This window comes from Pseudorasbora parva, chromosome 24 (assembly GCF_024679245.1).
Source record: "Pseudorasbora parva isolate DD20220531a chromosome 24, ASM2467924v1, whole genome shotgun sequence".
Taxonomy (NCBI): domain Eukaryota; kingdom Metazoa; phylum Chordata; class Actinopteri; order Cypriniformes; family Gobionidae; genus Pseudorasbora; species Pseudorasbora parva.
This window is the reverse complement of record NC_090195.1, coordinates 21,070,448-21,090,633: the sequence shown is the minus strand read 5'-3', so window position 1 is coordinate 21,090,633 and position 20,186 is coordinate 21,070,448. Positions and strand designations below refer to the sequence as shown.

Sequence of the window (20,186 nt, the reverse complement as noted above, 5' to 3'; positions counted from 1 at the left end):
TAGTGATTTAGTCAGATTAATGGGATAGGCAATATTAGCTAATAATAAAATATATATGGGGATGATTAGGTTATATTTAGCAATATAAACAACTAGGAACCCAGCCAACATTTGTATATTGGGCTCATGTGAGTATGAAATGGGCTGAAATATGAGCCCTATATAGGAATGTCCGCGGGTTCCATAATGGCCCCATGTTGATTGGCCAGATGGATTTCATGATTGCACCTGCCACTAGGTCGGACCCAAGTGGGCAACATGCACAAGATCCATCTCAACCCAGCTTTAATGATAGTAAAATATATTAAAAACAAAGCTATATGGAGCTACACATTCTGTAAAAGATGTTTCTAAAGTCTGCAGAATGTATTTTGCTGCTTCCCAATTCTCCTACTTAAACTACAACCTAAAAGTATGTACTTATTTTGCGAAGAAAAAGTACATACTTATGACTGTGTAGCAAGAGTATGCAAGCTTTAGAACATTCTACTTCATCTATACTTCATCTAGAGCTATATCACGTAACTATGTCGCTTAGTTACGTGCATCCTGTCATCATTTAAACTGCCCTGTCAATCATAGTCACAGTTAGAATCATCGACATTCAGTTTCATTTCCTACCGTATCGGAGAGAAATGTAATAGTATGCTGATCTGCCATTTGTGGGTCTTCAATTCAGAGACTCATGTTTTTGCAGTTTAAATATAATGATGCATTTAATTGGTAATGGCCAAACATATCATTACAAAAGTTTACAATGCTGCTGCAGGTGAAATATAATGTGGGTAACATTAAATAAATATATTTCCTCAGGTTCAATACTGATAACTATTCACTCAAACCCCTTTATCTAAACCTCTCTTCTTAACAGTTGGACTCGCACATCCGTCAGTGTTTGTAGTTTTTTTAACACTTTTATCCATGTTTGTAGTTCTAATCGAATGCTTGTCAAACTTGCAATGGGTTGTGTGCGATATCAGCTGTTAGGAGTGTGTCGATCCGCACTTCGAATTCTGACCAGTAAACCATCCTGGTATCTTTGGAATACTCTTTTCAACATACTAGGATTTAGGACATAGCCTACTAATTCAACACACAATGTAATAGATGAAATGCATTAAAATAAACGATCATTGCATAGCAAGTCACGGAATATTAAATGCATGGGCAAAATAATATGTTTTAAGAGTAGACTTAAAAATGGACAAAGTTGAGGCAGCTCAAATATAATTTGGGAGACTATTCCATTTCATGTGCTACTGGAAATGTCCTACTTCCCTGAAGTCGTAATTATGAGTTCATCCTATTAAAATGTTGACTTAAGAGGGCATTCATGTACATTTTTTAACTAGGAAACTACACTGTACAAAAAAGGCAAATTTTGAACTTTTGCAGTACAATCGACTTGGATGTTTAAGTTATTTCGACTTAAAAAATGAGTTACATCTTGTATAACTAATAAAAACAAGTTTAACATTGCTTAACTTATTTTGATGAGTTAAAACAATGTAAAAACATATGTTGTCATAACTTATTGAACATATCATTTTTTTACAGTGTACTATGAAAGTAGTATTCATGATAATTCCAATAGCATATAAAGGCAGCATAAGTTGTGCAAGGGTCAGATTCCTGAACATCTTTTTACAACAAATTAAGACATTTCTTGAGACAAATTCTAAGAAATTCATAAAAATGATCAAAGTGAAATTCTTGAAAGATTTTCTTAAATTTTTTGGTAACACTTTACAATAAGGTTGCATAATGCATTACAGTCCCTGACAAAAGTCGTGTCGCTTGTGTACAAATTGACCTAAAGTGCCGCTGAAATATATTTCTAATCAAGATATTTTTCCAAGAAATGGCTCATTTTAATCCCACCAGCTTTTGTGATAATGTTTCAGTGAAAAAACTTTCAAAAAGTATTCTAATATTCACAGCTTGGTAAAGCCCATTGAGTCAATTTTTGCAAAGACATAAGTGTTGTCACCTTGTCATATGAGCTTCATATGTGACTAATAATGGATCAATTAGGTCTCAAGTGTGTATAAAAAGAACCCCAGTACACTAGACCTTCACATCGACTGCAACTAGACCTCTGCAAACATGCCTAAGATTCACCCTGAGACTAAAGTTTTGATTATCAAGAGGCTGAAGACCAGATCCACTGCTGATGTGGCAGACACCTTCAATGTGTCTCAGCGTCAAGTACAGAGGATAAAAAAAAGATTTGAAGAGACTGGAGACGTTTTTGACAAGCCCAGGTCAGGCAGACCCCGCAAGACAACTGCTCGAGAGGACCGTTTGTTGGCTTGAAAATCCAAGGCCAGCCCATTTTCCACTGCAGCAGAGCTCCACGAGACCTGGTCACCTGAAGTCCCTGTGTCAACCAGAACAGTTTGTCGGATTCTGTCTCGAAATGGCCTCCATGGTCGAATCAGTGCCCGGAAGCCAGCAATAAACAAAAGACAATTGAAAAACCGTGTGGCATTTGCCAAGGCCCACAGCCTGCTAAAAGGATGGACGCTGGAAAAGTGGCAGAAGGTGGATTTTTCAGATGAATCTTCTGTTGAATTACACCACAGTCGCCGCAAATATTGCAGGAGACCTACTGGAGCCAGAATGGATCCGAGATTCACCCAGAAAACAGTGAAGTTTGGTGGCGGAAAAATCATGGTCTGGGGTTACATCCATTATGGGGGTGTGCGAGAGATCTGCAGGGTGGAAGGCAACATCAATAGTCTAAAATACCAAGAAATCTTAGCTACCTCTTATATTCCCAACCATAAAAGAGGCCAAATTCTGCAGCAGAACGGGGCTCCATCGCATACTTCCATCTCCACATCAAAGTTCCTCAAGGTGAAGAAGATCAAGATGCTCCAGGATTGGCCAGCCCAGTCACCAGACATGAACATCAGTGAGCATATGTGGGGTAGGATGAAAGAGGACGCATGGAAGACGAAACCAAAGAATATTGATGAACTCTGGGAGGCATGCAAGACTGCTTTCTTAGCTATTCCTGATGACTTCATCAATAAATTGTATGAATCCTTGCCAAACCGCATGGATGCAGTCCTTCAAGCTCATGGAAGTCATACAAGATATTAAATTTGAATCTCACAGCACCACAACTTAATTTGCTTACATATTTTTGTATTTGCAGTAAATTTGTTCCATTTCTGTATAGGCGACAAAACTTTTGTCTTGCCAAAATTTGACCTTTCTGTCTTGATTAAATGATAAATATTTTTTCTGTGAAAATTATTTATTTCAGTGTATTAAACATCATTTGGGAGGGTTTTAGCTTTTTATATGAGCTATTTCTAACACCAGTTAATTAATTAAAAGTCAGGTTAATATCAGGTATTTCTAGAAAATAGATAAGCGACAAGACTTTTGTCAGGGACTGTAGTTAACAGGAACAACACCAGCTGAAATCCAGCTGTTCATGGTTTGTTCATGTTAGTTCACAGTGCATTAACTAAGCAAGATTTTAATAATGCATTAGTAAATGTTGAAATTAAAATGAACAAAGATAAATTAATGGTTTATAAGTGCAGTTTATTCTTAGTTCATATTAACTAATGTTAACTAATGAACCTTATTGTAAAGTTTTACCAATATTTTCTTTAAAAATATATATTTTTTTATTTTCATAAGAAGGCTCCAATGTCCCAAAAGGCCGTCTTTTTGTGCTGCCTGTTGATTACCATAATAATCATAACAAGTATGCACACTATATTCATTAGGGCTGGCATGATGGGAGTTTAGCACTTGGCATCTCTCATATGTGCTGAATGTTGATGACAATGATGTTTTAACTAATTATAAAATTAAAAACCAAGGCCCCTATTTGACTTGTCTTTGTGGAGATGATTTTTAAAGGTGCTCTTTTCCCAAGTGGTGCTCACTGCAGATTCAAATGACGTCCAGGTCCACCTCTCAGGATGTCAAATGGGGTGGAGGGATAGAGTTGTGGATAGGGTTAGGTGGATAGGGTTAGGGTATGGTTGGATATTCTAGGCCCACATTACTAGCGAACTCAAGCCAGAAGCCACGCCCCCTGTTCCAGACATCAAATCAGTTGCCAGAACACATGCAGCACAACCTGCAGCATCACATGAGAGTGACTCAAGAGCGGACTACCTGCGGGAAGATGAGTGTTATGGTGTTTTTCAAGTATTTAAAAAAATGATGTTCATCATGCATAAATGGCATTATTTGTGTGTGTATATGAATGAACAGTAACCTTAATAATTACATGACAGGCTATAATTTTCCAGCGAGGTAAGCCATCTTCAGTCTAGCTTGCTAATAAACAATAATTATGTGTGATCTAAAAAAACATAAATTACAATGCCTAGTAATCTGTCGAGTTACAGATAGCAGTCAATAAGGCAATAACATCATTGTTTTTGTGTCGAGAGACATGGCAATTTTGCGAAGCTTTCCGAGCTTCAGAAACAGACGTCACGCCCTGTGGCCAAAGGTTGCAGCCATGAAACATCCCTGAGTACAGCAATACAAGTATAAAATAAAAAAATACAAGCAGAGGACGATGTCTCTGTAGACACAAACACCACCACACAATTCTAGGGGAGCATAATTATGCCGCATTCCAGGCAACCTGTAACGGTTTTTGTTCAACAACAACCGGGAACCCAATATTGAGGTGTGCATGCCGGTGTTTTTCCAACCTTCTACGAATTATTTGAAATTAACATGATTTATTAATGTCTAGTGACATATCAGGGCCATTTTATGATTAATTGAAATACATGTCTTACATACAGTTCCTTTAAGGCCTGGGTATACTCAATTTTCTATGTTCCACTCTGTCTCGCACAAACTGTCCATGTGCTGCCCAATTTTTTAGGGCATTGAGTGCAAAAGTTGTAGGGGAGAGTGGGGTAAAAAACGCTGGGGGAAAGTAAAAAACGCTTTCTACTTTTTTTACGTTTTTTACTTTCTCAGTTTGTGTAAAGCCACTTGTGGTTCAGAGTATTTAGTTTTCCTCACAATTTCACATGTCTAGTACAATTATGTGGTTTTGTTTCATTAATACAGTGTATACTTTTTTCTTGATTTTCCCCGAAAGAATGGAAGTGAAATGTGACAACATGCCCCATTGTTGGAGTGCATTGTAACATGTGTTGGGCACAATGTAACATGACCAAATGACAGCGTAAAATGTTATCTGATATTTCATCTAAATTTTTTCATTAAAAATAATGGCATTTTTTAATTATTAAAAATGTAAAAACAATCGCTAAATACAGCTATACAGCATAGTCCAAAACATAATAATAACTGATAATGTTTGAACATTGACTCTTTATTCACCTTTTTCTTAATAGAATTCATGATAGTATAGAATATAATAGCGTAGTTCTAATATGGGCTCATTTTAACGCAGTGGTTCAACACACCCCAACATTACAATAATATCACATTTGTCTCATTTAAGATAAACAAAACAGATAGAGATGAAAAATTAACTTAGGAAATGCACTTTTGCTATGGTTAAATAATGATATGGTTAAATAAATCAGTGATATCTTCCAAAGATTTTTGAATTTTGCCGCAATCATTTTTTCTCTAAATAATATTATGGGTTTCGTCATGCTGGCATGTGTGGAAAGTTTTAAACCATAGGTTGTGCCACATAACAATAATAAATAACAACCTGCAGCAACAACTTAAATATAGCGCAATTGTGAATCTTGCCTCTGGTGTGTGTGGATCATTCTTCACAAATAAACTGATACGAAAATGCTTAAAAGTAGGACAATGCAAGAGATTTTTGTTTTATTTCCTGCTTCACGCGTATAACAAAACCTGTTGTCGTGTGCCTCTCTAGAGCTAAATGCCTTAAAAGCCTGCAGATCTCGCAGAGCTACAGAAGAACGAGTCAGGGAAGAGCACCTCCACTTCATTAATTATTCAATGTTCCTATTTTATAAATCTCACTTGAACTGTACTTTCCCACTTTCTGCAGAGAAAAACACCTCAAGTGTTTTTCGCGACTTTGACCCACAAAGCAGCATCAAGACAGTGGCACCAATTTTCGAAGATGCAAATGAACCTGAATGTGCAACTTGACAATACATCCTCTCTCATACATACACACACAAGAGCTGAGCTGAGGCAAGCAGATACTGCTGACTGTTCAGCTGGACTGAAATAACTTTTTAGCTCATCAGCATCTGTATGTCATCTTTAACATGCTGTCACTTCCTTCTTTCTCCGATTGAATAATACTGCCTGCCTTCTTGTATTGGCTGCGTAAGGTAACTGGGTCCACTCAGCTCATGCTGTGTGATGCCGCATCTATATGAGTAACAGTGATGCTCTACACAATATAATAGTTAAAGGGATAAATAGTTATAGGGTTAAATAGTTAAATATAATAGTTAAAGGGATAGTTCACCCAAAAATGAAAATTAGCCCATGATTTACTCACTCTCAAGCCATCCTAGTTGTACAGTATATGACATTCCTCTTTCAGATGAATACAAACAGAGGTGTAAATGTCCTGGTTAATCCAAGCATTATAATGGAAGTAAATAACTGCCCAAAATTTGAAGCCTAAAAAAGTTTATCCATCCATTATTAAAGTAATCCATATAGCTCCGGGGGTTAATAAAAGCCTTCTGAAGCAAAGCAATGGGTTTGTGTAATAAAAAAAAATAAAAAAAAATAAAACATTTAACACGTTAAAGTAAAATAAAGTAAAATATCTAGCTCCTGCCAGGCTGCTTTCTGTATTTAACTTACAAAGGAAGTGTAACGCCTCTCGCAGTTTAAAACGCTAACGTCCAAAGTCATACGTCATGCCAGTTTCGCCTTTTATGTAAGTTGCCTATGGAAAGCGTTCTGGCGGAAGCTTAATATTTAACTTTATAATGTTAAATATTGATATTTTCCATACACAAATGCATTGCTTCAGAAGGCCTTCACTATCCCCTTGGAGTCATTTGGAGTACTTTTATAATGGATGGATGCTTTTTTTGGGGCTTCAAATTTTGGCCTACCATTCACTACCATTATAAAGCTTGGACATTTTCTTGGACAAGCTCCTGACTGGTGGAGGAAAGCAAATGAAAAGCACTTCCTGAGGCTGGCGGCTCTAGCGAGGCGTCTCTGTATTCCCCAGGCACCAGGCAGTCATCTGAAGCCTTAATGTTTGTTTAATGCTTTTCATAATGTGGTTTTGGTCACGTTTACTAAAGTAAACATTGTCACGTATGTTTTTCTTGCCGCTGTTGGTTTATAGAACAAACTCCGAGTCGCCCTCTGTCGTTTTAAAGAACAGCACAATGGCAGCGCGTCGAGTATAAACACTTCCAAGTTCCCCAAACAGACGAAGCACGGGCAGTCAGCGGATCCGCGGAGCCTCAAGGCACGCACTGCGGAGACGGACAAAAGTAAACAATTAAGTCTTTCTTCCGCCGGTCTAACTATCAACTGGCTGTGCTCCAGGCAGACTAACACATCACTTAGACATGTTACTTTTTAACAATTAAAAACCAGTCAAGGTGTGGCTTGAGGTAGGCCTGCTATTTTTATTTGAAGGGGGGAAAAAACTAATCCGGTTGTTCAAAGCTTCAAACGGATTCAGTGCATTTTCGTTTTGTCATCTCAATTTGGTAATTATTTTAGTGAAAATATTCAGTGTAGGCCTATTTATTTTATGCTTTTTATTTAAATGATTTTATTGTTTTTCTCTGTCAGAAACGCTGCAGGTGTGTGAAAATGTGATAATGTGTGAATTGAGGCTCTGTTGTTGACCTGTTCTGCATGTTCTGCGGTTTGCACAGTAGAATAAACACGTGAAAAGGTATTTTTAACGGGTCGCAGACACTCGCAAATTGTATTTTTATGTAATGCCTATTCAATATTATAATCTTATCAGTTAACGGTTAAAAATCGACTAATGAGCATCGGTTGTCTGTCAGGAAAATTAACCAAAATGAGCATCCCTAATAGACACCTTTCTGCATCTACTTGTTGCCATATGGACAGTGTTGGGAAGGTTTTTTTAAAAATGTAATTTGTTGCAGATTACAAGTTACCCCATTTAAAATTTAATAAGTAGTGTAAATTACTTTATTAAAGTAATGTCATTACATTTGATTACATTTGGATTACTTTATTTTCCAGCACTGAGTTTTATCACTCGCCACAGTGGCAACTCTCAGCCAGGTTTAGCCTAAAGGTCTGTCTTTCGGATAAGACGTTAAACCGAGGTCCTGACTCTCTGTGGTCGTTAAAAATCCCAGGATGTCTTTCGGAAAAAGAGTAGGGGTGTAACCCCGGCATCCTGGCCAAATTTGCTCATTCGCCCCTGTCCATCATGGCCTCCGAATCATCCCCATATCCTGATTGCTTTGTCTCCTCTCCACCAATCAGCTGGTGTGTGGTGAGCGTTCTGGCGCAATATGGCTGCCGTCGCATCATCCAGGTGGGTGCTGCACATTGGTGGTGGTTGAGGAGATTCCCCCTTCCATGTAAAGCGCTTTGAGTGCCTTGAAAAGCGCTATATAAATCGAAAACATTATTATTATTATTAAAGCTTTTAGTGGCAATGTGGATTGATGTAATTGGCAGACATGGTGTGCTGCAAATTCAAGCAAGAGCCAATCAAAAGCATCAGCATAGCATCACTTTATGGCTAAAAGGGATTCAGAAAAAGCCGGAAGTGAGGCAAAATCTCATGATAAAATAACAATAAATTAAATTTGCTACTTATCAGATTGTTTTATTAGCATCTACACCTACCCCAACCCTATACCTACCCTTACAATAATGTAAATACAGTAATTAAATGATGCAATATTGAGGTGTGCATGCCCAGTGACTGTATCTGTATCCCTTCTACTCTTTACCCTTTAAATGGCAGAAGACAAGCCTAGAAATCTAGAAAAAAGAGACTAGCAAATCTAATCTGCCGCGAGTGTCGTCTAGCAACTCACGATACACGTCTTAGCTGTAAAAACCAAACTCTGGTCAGGCCAATCACATCGTGTATAGAGTCGGTGGGCGGGGCTTAACATAATAACGGCCGAGTTGCGCTTGCGTGTTACTAGTAAACACAGAAGCTGGCGGTGGTCTTTCGAATCCGCTTTGGCCGCGACTCTAGACTTGGAGTTAAGCTTTTCTCGGAGAAAAGAACAAAGAACGGCACTGAAGTCATTCTTAAAAAGGGAAGATGTGTTCGGAGTTTTGCCGACCGGATACAGTGAATGTTTAATCTCTCAACGAGCTCCGCTTCATGTTGCTCTGGTTGGTTGTAGCGTTATCCTATCGTGTGCAGAGGGAGTTTGAAAGACAACCGTTTATCATGCCCTCGGATTGAGCCCTGTCAATGGTGAGTTTCCAAACCAAACATCTTGATGTGGGTCTGGATTGTCAAAAAACTTAATGCTTTGTGTATTATTATTATTCAACATATCACACAAAAGAATATATTCTGAAGAATTTTACAACTTCTTTCTCCTCAGTTACAACTTTAGGGTAAGTAAATGATGACAGAATTTCCATTTTTGGGTGAACTATCCCTTTATAGTCACTCTCTCTTGTTTTATTTGATTGTTTATGTGTTGCGGTAGTGACAGATCAGGCCTGTGAGGTGAGGCTGATGGTCCCGAGTCATGCCAGAGAATCAAAGAAGGCTGCCTTATAGTCACATGTCTGCGTGTAAAATCACATTCAGCGCCTAGTGAGTCCACTGAAGTGAACTGATGGCAGAGCATCATCTTCTCTGGGTTATTACTGTCTGTTTACATTCCCTTACACACAACGCTCAACACACATCATAAATATAACCCCTGGCCTGCTTTATGTACTGTATGCTCAGTGATGCTGACAAATGAAGATGAATAAAACACACACCGAGTACTGTTCACAGACAGGCATGCCTTGGACCGCTCGTAGAGGCTTGTTTGAAAAAATACACAGAGCGACCAGTCCAGATAGCGGGTGAGTAAAATAAAATCAATTTTATTTTCATCTTTCAAATCTTGCCTAGGTGTTCTAAATGTTCCCTTACATTGAGCTGCGGCTATCAAACTAACTTTTAAAGGCAGGGTAGGTGATTTGTTCCAGAAATGTTTTTTTTTTTATGCTGGTTGAAAGTCTCTTCACATCGCGATAGCAATCACTAAGTGGTCTAAATGTAATTATATGCATATACACTGAACAAAATTATGAACGCAACACTTTTGTTTTTGCCTAATTTTTCATGAGCTGAACTCAAAAATCTAAGACTTTTTATGTACACAATAGGCCTATTTCTCTTAAATATTGTTCACAAATCTGTCTAAATCTGTGTTAGTGAGCACTTCTCCTTTGCCGAGATAATCCACCCACCTCCCAGGTGTGGCATATTAAGATTGTGTGCTTATTAGAGAGCAAGATTATTGCACAAATGTGGCTCAGGCTGGCCACAAAAACAATGCCACTCTAAAATGTGCAGTTTTACATTTGCCTCATGGTCTGTGGAAGGCAATCATTGCATATGGTCCATATGCAACAGTACAATGTCCTACCTGCCTGTCAACTTATGTATTTCATACCTCTGCGCAAATCACAAGTCGTCAGCGTGTTTCATGCTATGCAGAGTTAGACAGATGTCAGTAACCAAAACAGCAGCCACCTGTACAGTTCCCACTTACCAAAACAACAAGCTTATGCTGTGTTCACACCATAACTACTGTAATTTGGAAGATATGTTATACTCTTGACTCGGATTCATGCATTTTAACGGAAACACTATCAACGCTGAAATGAATCTGCAGCAGTCAGTGCTCTTTAACTTGTTTATGTTCATTATTATTGTGATGTTATGAGCGAGTAATTCGGTAGTTTTACGCAGGGCCGGCGTTTGCTATAGGCGAGCTAGGCGGTTGCCTAGGGCGACAATTGTGTTAGCGGCGCGAGCGCACTCTAGTGCCGCCCATTACTTCCCATTAAGCATAGAATCGGAAGAAGAGAAATACAACATAATGTTTATTTAACATGATCATCATAGGGCGCCCCCTCAGCCACACGTTTAATTACTTATCAACCTGATTATTAGATTGAATTGACGGTGATTATTGGTTCAGGCATTAGGTCAGGCAAGTGCTCATCTTGCGCGTTCATCAAAAATGAGGCGTCTAAACCCGCGGGTGTACAGGGACGGAAAAAGAGAAAGAAAGAAAGAAAGGAAGAAAATTTAAAGAAAGCCCAGTATAGAGGTTAGTCTTCTTATCTCAGCTAATAAGTTGTCAAACAAAATAAAATTACTTATTATTATTAATATTATCAACTAAAATTTATTTTATAAATATTATTAATACTGTCACTAAGCTATCACTTGCTAGTTTTCTACGTATTACTACATATTGCAAGCATAACTTCACTGACAATAATCTACAATAACCTACATGGATGTCATTTAAATATCAAAAGTCCAGTTCGTTATAAATATGGATAATGTATGCATGCTAGTTATGAAAAGTACAAACACTCTCTACATGGATAGAGAATAAAAAGTGGGGCCTCTCTTTTTTTTTCTTTTTTTTTACTGGAGTAACGATAGATGCCATATTATTTACATTAAACACAAATATGCTGTGTTTTAGGCTAAAATATTGATTGGGCCAGACAAAATTACATGAAAATCACCAAATTCTCTACCGTGGCTGAAGCGTAGGGGTAAGACGCGTGCATCAAGTTTTGACGCAAATCGATCAGAGGTTCGAATCCGCCTTTTGCCACACTCAATTCACGCTCTATTCCCTTTAGAACACGCTCTATTCCCTTTTCCCATCACATATCAGATCGGAAAGGCATTTATTGTTGATAAAAATTGAGAAAATATTATATATTAGATATTATATACTAAATATAGATAATATCTATTGTGTTTAATAATAAGTGCTTCTCGGTTAGGAGTAGGCCTAGGTAAACAGACATGTGCTGAATTAGAGACGATAAAAGTGATTTTTAAGTGAAAAGTGGTTGTGCAAGATATGAATCTTGCCTAGGGTGCCAGAAAAGCTAGAAACGGCCCTGAGCATGATGAATAATGTAGTTTTTACTTCCGGAACCCGATTATTGCACTTTATAGATGGTAATGAAATAATGAAATAAAAATAAAAAGACTAACACCTGTGTATTTGTTTTAATAGTATTTTATTTTTTAGATTCTGAATTTATTTCAATATGGTAACTTATTCCATTTTGTTAGAATTTGAACTTATGTTAAACGGTTTTGAAAAGAGTATGTAAACACGCTATTAGGTACAAAGAGTACTGGCAATGTTTGAGTTTGTGACAACATTTTTAATTTTAAAGTAGTCAGTTGTGTTTGAAAAAGTATTGAGAAATTTGTCCTAGTAAATGTAAATGTGTAATTTATAATAATTAATAATATGTTTATATATATATATATATATATATATATATATATATATATATATATATATATATATATATATATATATATAAACACTTTTAAATAATAATAATATTAATAATAATTAAATATTTAAAATTAGCAACCTGGACATTGAAAGGCAAAATATATGCTATACATGGATTTTTAGAATAAATCACAATAAATATTACATGTTATTGTAATATTGAATCAGGTAGTCTATGCATTCGCAGCAGAGGTCAATGGTCAACATGGACATAATTATAATATACTATGTTATGAAGATTTGAAGACCAAAAATTTGTTATTTGAAGATGAAGATCCAACGCATTTGTCCCATTTATTTGTGCCCAGCACTTTAAAATTCTCCAACAAAATAAAGAGTGAAAAGTTTCACTAATCCAATTTATTACATCATGGCAATTAACAAAACAAATTGGGTCCCACAAACTTATTTTTTTATTTATTTTTTTGTGATCTTATAGGGGTCTGGAGCCCCCCAGTCTCGCCTCAATTTTAATATTTGATATACTGCATCACATACTGACCATATTTCATTCCTCTTCTTTCATCACAATCATTTTGTCATCGTTCACTTTCCTTTTTAATAAAATGTCTCATAGTTTTAATTCACATCAGTGAATTCCTGTCCTCAGCATTCAAAGCCACACTTGTCCTTTATTCCACCTTTTCTAAATTCTCCTCCATCATTCTGAAATAAGAGACTGATGGCTGCTCAGATGGCCTCCCTTGGGCAGCTCCTCTCCTCCGCTCCAGAAGCAGCAGAAGAGAACGCTGAAGGGAAAAAAAGTATCTGGGAATGTGGGAGAGGGTCGTGGCTGCCAGTGTCAAGCTCAAGAGTTTAGCTGCAGGCTCCTACAGGACTGAAATGTATTTCTCATCTGTGAGAAAGGGCTCTACACTTCTGATGCGAGACTGTGCTGAAAGGGCACAAATTTACCACCCAATAGGCTTGAAGTACACACAACTGATAAAGGGCTTGACATCTGATTTGAAGTGCACACTACAGTGAAGAGGAGATCATATGAGATCTACCCTGAGGCAGGGGCTACGCGGAGACTAAAGTACAGTAACAGCTAACAGTGTAGCCGCGGGCGATGTGAAGATGAAGAACAATACAAGGTACAGGAATACACACATACAGTTATGATTATGCAATACAAGGACAACACCCATAAAGGCAGTCTTTTTGACATCAATGCACAAGCATAAAGATCGACAAATAAAATACAATGTAAGGTGCTATTATAATAATTGCTGTTTTAAACACTCCTTCCTCATGAATGTTTAATATTTAGGTTTTCTGAAACTATTTTGTGTAAAGCGATAGTATTACAGGAAGTATTTCTTAGTCTCATTCTGTTATACAGAGATGTTCGCACACTCATTTGAAAATGCATGCAAAAAAAATCTCCTGCAAGTTTGTTTTATTATTTAGATAATAAAGTCTCATTACTGCCATGTGTCACACAGATATGAACAAATCAGAAAAACATTTATTATTGACGACCGTGTCTGTAGATAGATAGATAGATAGATAGATGGATGGATGGATGGATGGATGGATGGATGGATGGATGGATGGATGGATGGATGGATGGATGGGATGGACGTACGGACAGACGGTACATACTGTGGCTCTTGGATTTAAAAAAGGATTTAAAATATGAAACATCTACTTTTCTTAGAATATATTTGGTCCATTTGAATACCCTGCAACAACAGAGCCAAGAATCTCTGTGTGTGGTAGGCTTAAGTGTGCATGTGTGTGTGCACATCACAAATAACACACCACTAATCCTGGACCTGGCCTGTAGACCCGTTCGCAATTTGGTGTTGGGGGAATTTCTCATTTGAACTGAGTTAGTGGGTCCCTAGACATGAAAAATCACAGAGGTGCTCGTCCGCCATAGTGCCACGAATGACGTAGTGGTCCAATCAAATATGGCTGCCATCGGATGACGATGAAAATCCAACATATTTGTTTCTGAATGTTTATACACATGTAATACCTCTATTTTGACTAATTATGGTATGTGGAATTCATTTCTGCTATTGATATGACCATATTGGGTGATATTGACCTTAAAGGGGGGGTGAAACACTCAGTTTCAGTCAATCTCATGTCAGTCTTGAGTACCTATAGAGTAGTATTGCATCCTTCATATCTCCGAAAAGTCTTTTCTAGTCTAAGAAGTCTAGTTTTATTATATTTATAAAAGAAATATGGGCTGTACAGAGTCTTTCCGGAAAAAAACGAGCGGCTGGAGGCGTATCGAGTGGGCGGAGCTAAAGAATGACGAGAGCGGACAAAGCGTTGACGTCCTCAAGCGTGGAGAAACCCATGGCTATCTCAGCTAATAGATATATGATCCAGAATCAGATTCGGAGGCTGAAATAAATTGAACAGGAGAAAAATTAACAGCAGGATTTGTGTGTGTTTACTCGCAGTTTGATTCGGTTTATGGACTATTGTATGCGACTAAACTTAGCAGTAGCAAGCAAAACGGTTTTGCACGTCTTGCACTAGTGTAACGTTATACATAGAACAACAATGGAGTAACCGTTAGCGCATTTGAATGACGAAGCACGCGATCGTGTCGTTTACTGATGTTTACTCATGCGACGATAGCCAACAGCATCGACATTTGAAGCAGTTTTACTCACCGGCTGCTTCCAAAGCAGGACCCAACCTTTATCGCTGGGACCGCTCCATCAAAAACATACTTCTTTGTATGATTTGGTGAAGTCCTGACAGCAGTAAGTGTAGAGATCCACTTTGCGACGCGACTGAAGCGATGTTGTGAAGCTTCCCGTCATTTCTGCGTTCAAATCGGTTCAAATGCAGAGCTGCCTTCCCAGAATGCTGTGCTGAAGCGTTGAAGTCGCTTGATGTCACCCATAGGAATAAAGTGGAGAGCGGCGCGAAGTGTTTATGGGCGTGCATTTCCTCTCTTGCTCTAGTCACACGCGCGCGCTCACCCTACCGGGAGAAGAGCCCGTACGGCCCATACAAGGACCTTCCGCTCTGTCCACGTCAAGCCGAGCCATACTCGAAAAAAAACTCCCCGAAACTTGTGAGAAACCGGAAGGAGTATTTTTGACACAGAAATACTCCATCAAACGTCCAAAATTAGTTTTTGAAACTTTGTCTATGTTTAGGATGGGAATCCAAGTCTTTAACAGTGTAAAAAGCTCAGTATGCATGAAACAGCATGTTTCAGAGACAGTGGTTAAAGGACATATTCTGACTGGAGATGACTGTATGAACAACATGGGGACTAAACATACTGCTATGGTTTCTGACCCAGTGCAATACTTAGCCAACTTTGAAGAGGCAGACACCTTGACAGAGCAAGATGCAGCTAAGACATTTGATGATTTCAGGATAGAAATCTACACCAGTGGAAGTTCTGGAATTGATGCTCTCCCTTCCACAAGTAGTGGGATCAGAGGCCACATCCAACGAGGGGCTCTTCTGGTTCATACAACATGCCACTTGCTTGCAACTTTGGCACACCCCTGCCATCAAAATGTCTGAAGTCCATACCACCAAGTCTGCTCACAGTAAAGCCCCTTTCACACTGCGATTCCGGCAAATACACAGATTATGCGACCGGCATTTGTTCCTGGGCCGCTAGATTTGGTCCATTCACACTGCCAGTGAAATACCGTAATATGTGCGCTTTCACACACAACGCTTAACGGTCCCGGGTCGAGTTGACACGTGACATCCGGATGTGACGTATAATGGCGAGCGATCTCAGCTTCAGCGCGGATAGTAAGGAGCTCCGTGGTCTCGACTTGTGTCCAGTTTGCACACATTTCTGCTTGTTTCATTTTAGTTTCTTTTTTGTATACGAACACTCTGCGTTTAAAACACCGACTAGCTCTTCTGGCACTGCAGGGTTGTATTATTGAAAAAACAAGCTCTAGGAGTCGCACGATAACTACGTACACGTTGCGGCATTAGTTTCGGCTTTTGTTCACACAGCGCACGTCCCGGGTCGAATACCGCAATATTACTAGGTCCCCGACCCGGGTCGAATTCGGTAATCAATCCCGGGACGTGGTTGCTTTCACACAGAAGGCGACCCGGCAATGTTCCGGGAATATTGCGGGTCCGACATGCAGTGTGAAAGGGGCTTAAGTAAGTGTGCAGGCAAGTGTGACAATCGCCGATGTGGCTTTTGTGCTGCTGAAGTTCATGCACCATATTCTGCCATGGAAAAATCATCCTGTAAAAACCCATCCCACTAACATGCATGAACACATACAGTACACTTTGAGAGAAATCAGACTATATGGTGCACTTTTAGTTAATTTGATATGATGTAATTTGTATCAGTTTTATTGCTTCTTTAGCTTAGAAATCTAGACACACCCTAGCGGCAGCAAAGCTAATTTGCAGCCAGGGTAGTCTAGCAACTCTTCGTTGAATTGTGAGCTGTAAAAAACAAACTCTGGTCAGGCCAAACAAATTGTGTATAGAGTCGGTGGGCGGGCTTAATATAATGACGGCAGAGTTGCGGAGGTTCCGCGTGCTACTTGTAAACAAAGAAGCTGGCAAACAGCGTTCTTTCGAATTGGCTTTGGCCGCGACTCTGGAAGACTCAGAGTTAAGCTTTTCTTTGAGAAAAGAACGGTACTGAAATCATTCTTAAGAAAGGAAGATGTGTTTGGAGTTTTGCCGACCGGATACAGCGAAAGTTTAATCTATCAACTAGTTCCACTTCACCTTCTTCGTTGCTCTGGTTGGTTGTAGCTCTATCCTATTGCGTGCAGAGTGAATTTGAAAGACAACCGTTTATCCCGCCTCTCAGATTGAGCCCTGCCAATGGGAAGTTCCCAGGCCCAACATCTTGTCAGGCTATTGCTACATAGTTTTATTTGCACCCAATTGTTTTATTTTATATCATTGTACTAACACCCAATTAAACTAAAACTTCAAAGAGGATGTTTATAATTGTTACATTTCTTCTCTTCATGTCTTGTTATAATTAAAACAAATAATTGAAGGAAACAATAATAAGTGACTATAAAGAAAAAATATTTTTTTATAAAAAAATATGTTGACCTTGATATTTCAATGACAAGATGATCCTTAATGTTAAAAACAATATTAGCAATGAATGTTAAATGTCAGATTTAGTAGAATTAAATTTATTGCATCTGGCTTTTATTCCTAATAATGGCCAAGTTATGGCCAAGGTCTTCTGAATAGGAAAATTACCTTGACCATGCCTGTTAAAGGTCAAAATTCAACCATTATGGTCATAACAATATCAGAAATTAATTCCACATACAATAGGAAGTCTAAATGGAGGTATTACATGTGTATATACATTCAGAAACATAGAAGTTGGATTTTCATCATCATCCATCGGCGGCCATATTTGATTTGACCACTACGTCATTCGTGGCACTATGGCGGACGAGCACCTCTGTAATTTTTCATGTCTAGGGACCCACTAACTCAGTTCAAATGAGAAATTCCCCCAACACCAAATTGCGAACGGGTCTACAGGACAGGTACTGGATTACACCCCTTAAATGCACATTTATGAAGGGGGAAAAGTAATTTACTCAAGATAGAGTGCAGATCGCCATTTATATATTTGAGTGTGAAACATCCAGTCCATTCTATGGAGCTGGACTGGCCACCATATTACCACTCACATTTAAAAAAAAAAACATGGCTATAAAAGAGTGGAAGAATTTAATTAATGCTCAAAGTGTTTTGTGACTGATGAAGAGATGAGGAGAGAAAGTGTGACGGTCAGCCTCATACAGGTCTCATACACAAATACACACACAGCTCTGAATAAAAGGACTGTGTTAAATGTAAAGGGAACCTGTGATGGAGCAGTGTCCATGAGGAAAATGGTTTCAACATATAAATGTCTTAATAAATTGGTTGTTTTTTTTTTTTTTTAGGGTTATGGTTAGGATTTTAAACATACCATTACGTCAAGTCAATGTAAAGTCTGCACCATGATAAAAAAAAAATGCACGTGTGCCTGTGCTGAATGTGGGACTTTGAGAAATCTGTCACATATCTTATTCATTCACTTCCTCTTCACTTCCATTTTTGATTACAATGCACAGCCATCCATACCGTGCACAGTAACACAGCAATGACCCCATAAAACCTAAAACATAAAAATGTATTACTAAATCAACATCTTTTCAGAGCTAAAACCTAATTCCAGATCAAAAGAACAAGTCACGTATTGTCATACCTGTGCGAATTAACTGCCGATTACAGTCAGTGCCATTTCCCTATTGTTTTTAAAAAACAGAAAGTGTGCCTAATAATGCTCCTATAATTACAAACATTGCTTTACGAACCGTGTTGCTCATAAATGAGTGTTAGTATGAAATGAAAGAGTTAGCCATATGTACATTCACATGCACACATCTAGCAGTTACGCACTGTAACGCAACACTACGTGACGTCATAGTTGCCTGAGTATGACAGTGTTGTTAAAACAGGACGATTTATTTACCACTATGACGTACTGCTTTTACACTCGTATTTGATTAGTGCGATTAATTAGATAACTTCTCCATTTCTATGTCCACGCTCCAAACGCCTACACGTAGGCTATAAAACAATTTAAAGTCCATCTGTGTTTAATAGGACAAATCCATGTTCTACATACAAAATACATACAAAATTCAAAGATAAGACTGGAACAGTCTCGCAATCAACAGTTCACTGACGCTCCTTATGGTCAGTTGAGCGCGGTCCAATTTCCCCGCAGCCGTAGGATCGATTGCAGTGACATGTTGAGAATTAAACCGATTCCACCAGATAAAACAGTGAGAGATGAGACAATACCACATAATGACACCACTGACCCACTGACATATGTTTTAATCAACAGTAGCCCACTGGAAATCATCTTTGCAGTAGCCTGCGTCCAAACCAGCGCGCGAGCCAAGCAAAAGCACGCACAGCGTCCAACAATTGCATGAAACTAAGCTGTCAATTATGTGCACGCTCCTTACCTCGAGAGTTTCACAGCTCGGATAAACACAGTTTTTTAGGGAAAACAGCCAGGTAAAATCATTAAATCCGTAACGGTGGAGGATGCGCGGATCTCGGCGGTGGACTCTGTTGGGGTCTCGCAGTGTGAGCGGAATTAAAGCCCGGGTTGCGGTGGATAGGACGTCCCCCTACTGCCGAGTCCTCTCACTGCCGCGCGCGCTTCACCGTCTGCACACACAGCACTGCTGCAGCATCAGCTGCGCTGAGAAAAGAGCCGGGCAGCGATAAACTACGGAATGGATTACTGAGTCAAACTACAGCAGAGCTTCAATGGGTCCCGCTCTCAGAGATTATTCACATATAGATGTCACATAGGGTTCTCAACTCTGGCTCTCGAGATCCTGCAGTTTACTTCCAACCTTGATTAAAGGTGGGGGGTAAATGTTATTTCAAAACCGTTTTAGAAAAAGGGCTGAGTGGAATAACAAACTTGTAGCCAATCAGCAGGTAAGGGGCGTGTCTATGGTGAGAGGCTCGCTCAGTGCATGTCATTTATTCAAAACACACAGGACGTTAGCCAAGAAAAAACTAATATATGCTGGCTTTTGCTTGAATATGCTCGTGTCACGTTCGCTTGTTTGTCCATTTGCGATCGTATTGTCGTTCACTTCAGCGATGATAAACACCCGTTCATTTCCACACCATATGGAGCATCTAAATCCCCTCAGTGTTTCAAGGTTTCAAGCG

At 38.8% G+C, this 20,186-nt stretch overlaps 1 protein-coding gene across 6 annotated transcripts in view; it reads right to left on the bottom strand.

Annotated features, from left to right (window-relative positions):
• The window catches only part of dlgap1b (discs, large (Drosophila) homolog-associated protein 1b), a 232,740-nt gene extending 212,980 nt beyond the window's left edge, over positions 1 to 19,760 (bottom strand). For 3 of the 6 annotated variants that reach the window (XM_067435224.1, XM_067435223.1, XM_067435222.1), the window contains exon 1: positions 19,460 to 19,759. The gene's annotated coding sequence lies outside the window, so the exon portion shown is untranslated. Of the gene's footprint in view, positions 1 to 19,459 lie in introns of all 6 variants that reach the window. The other 3 variants (XM_067435220.1, XM_067435219.1, XM_067435225.1) reach the window with 2 other exon arrangements.
• Between the last annotated feature and the right edge of the window lie 426 nt (positions 19,761 to 20,186).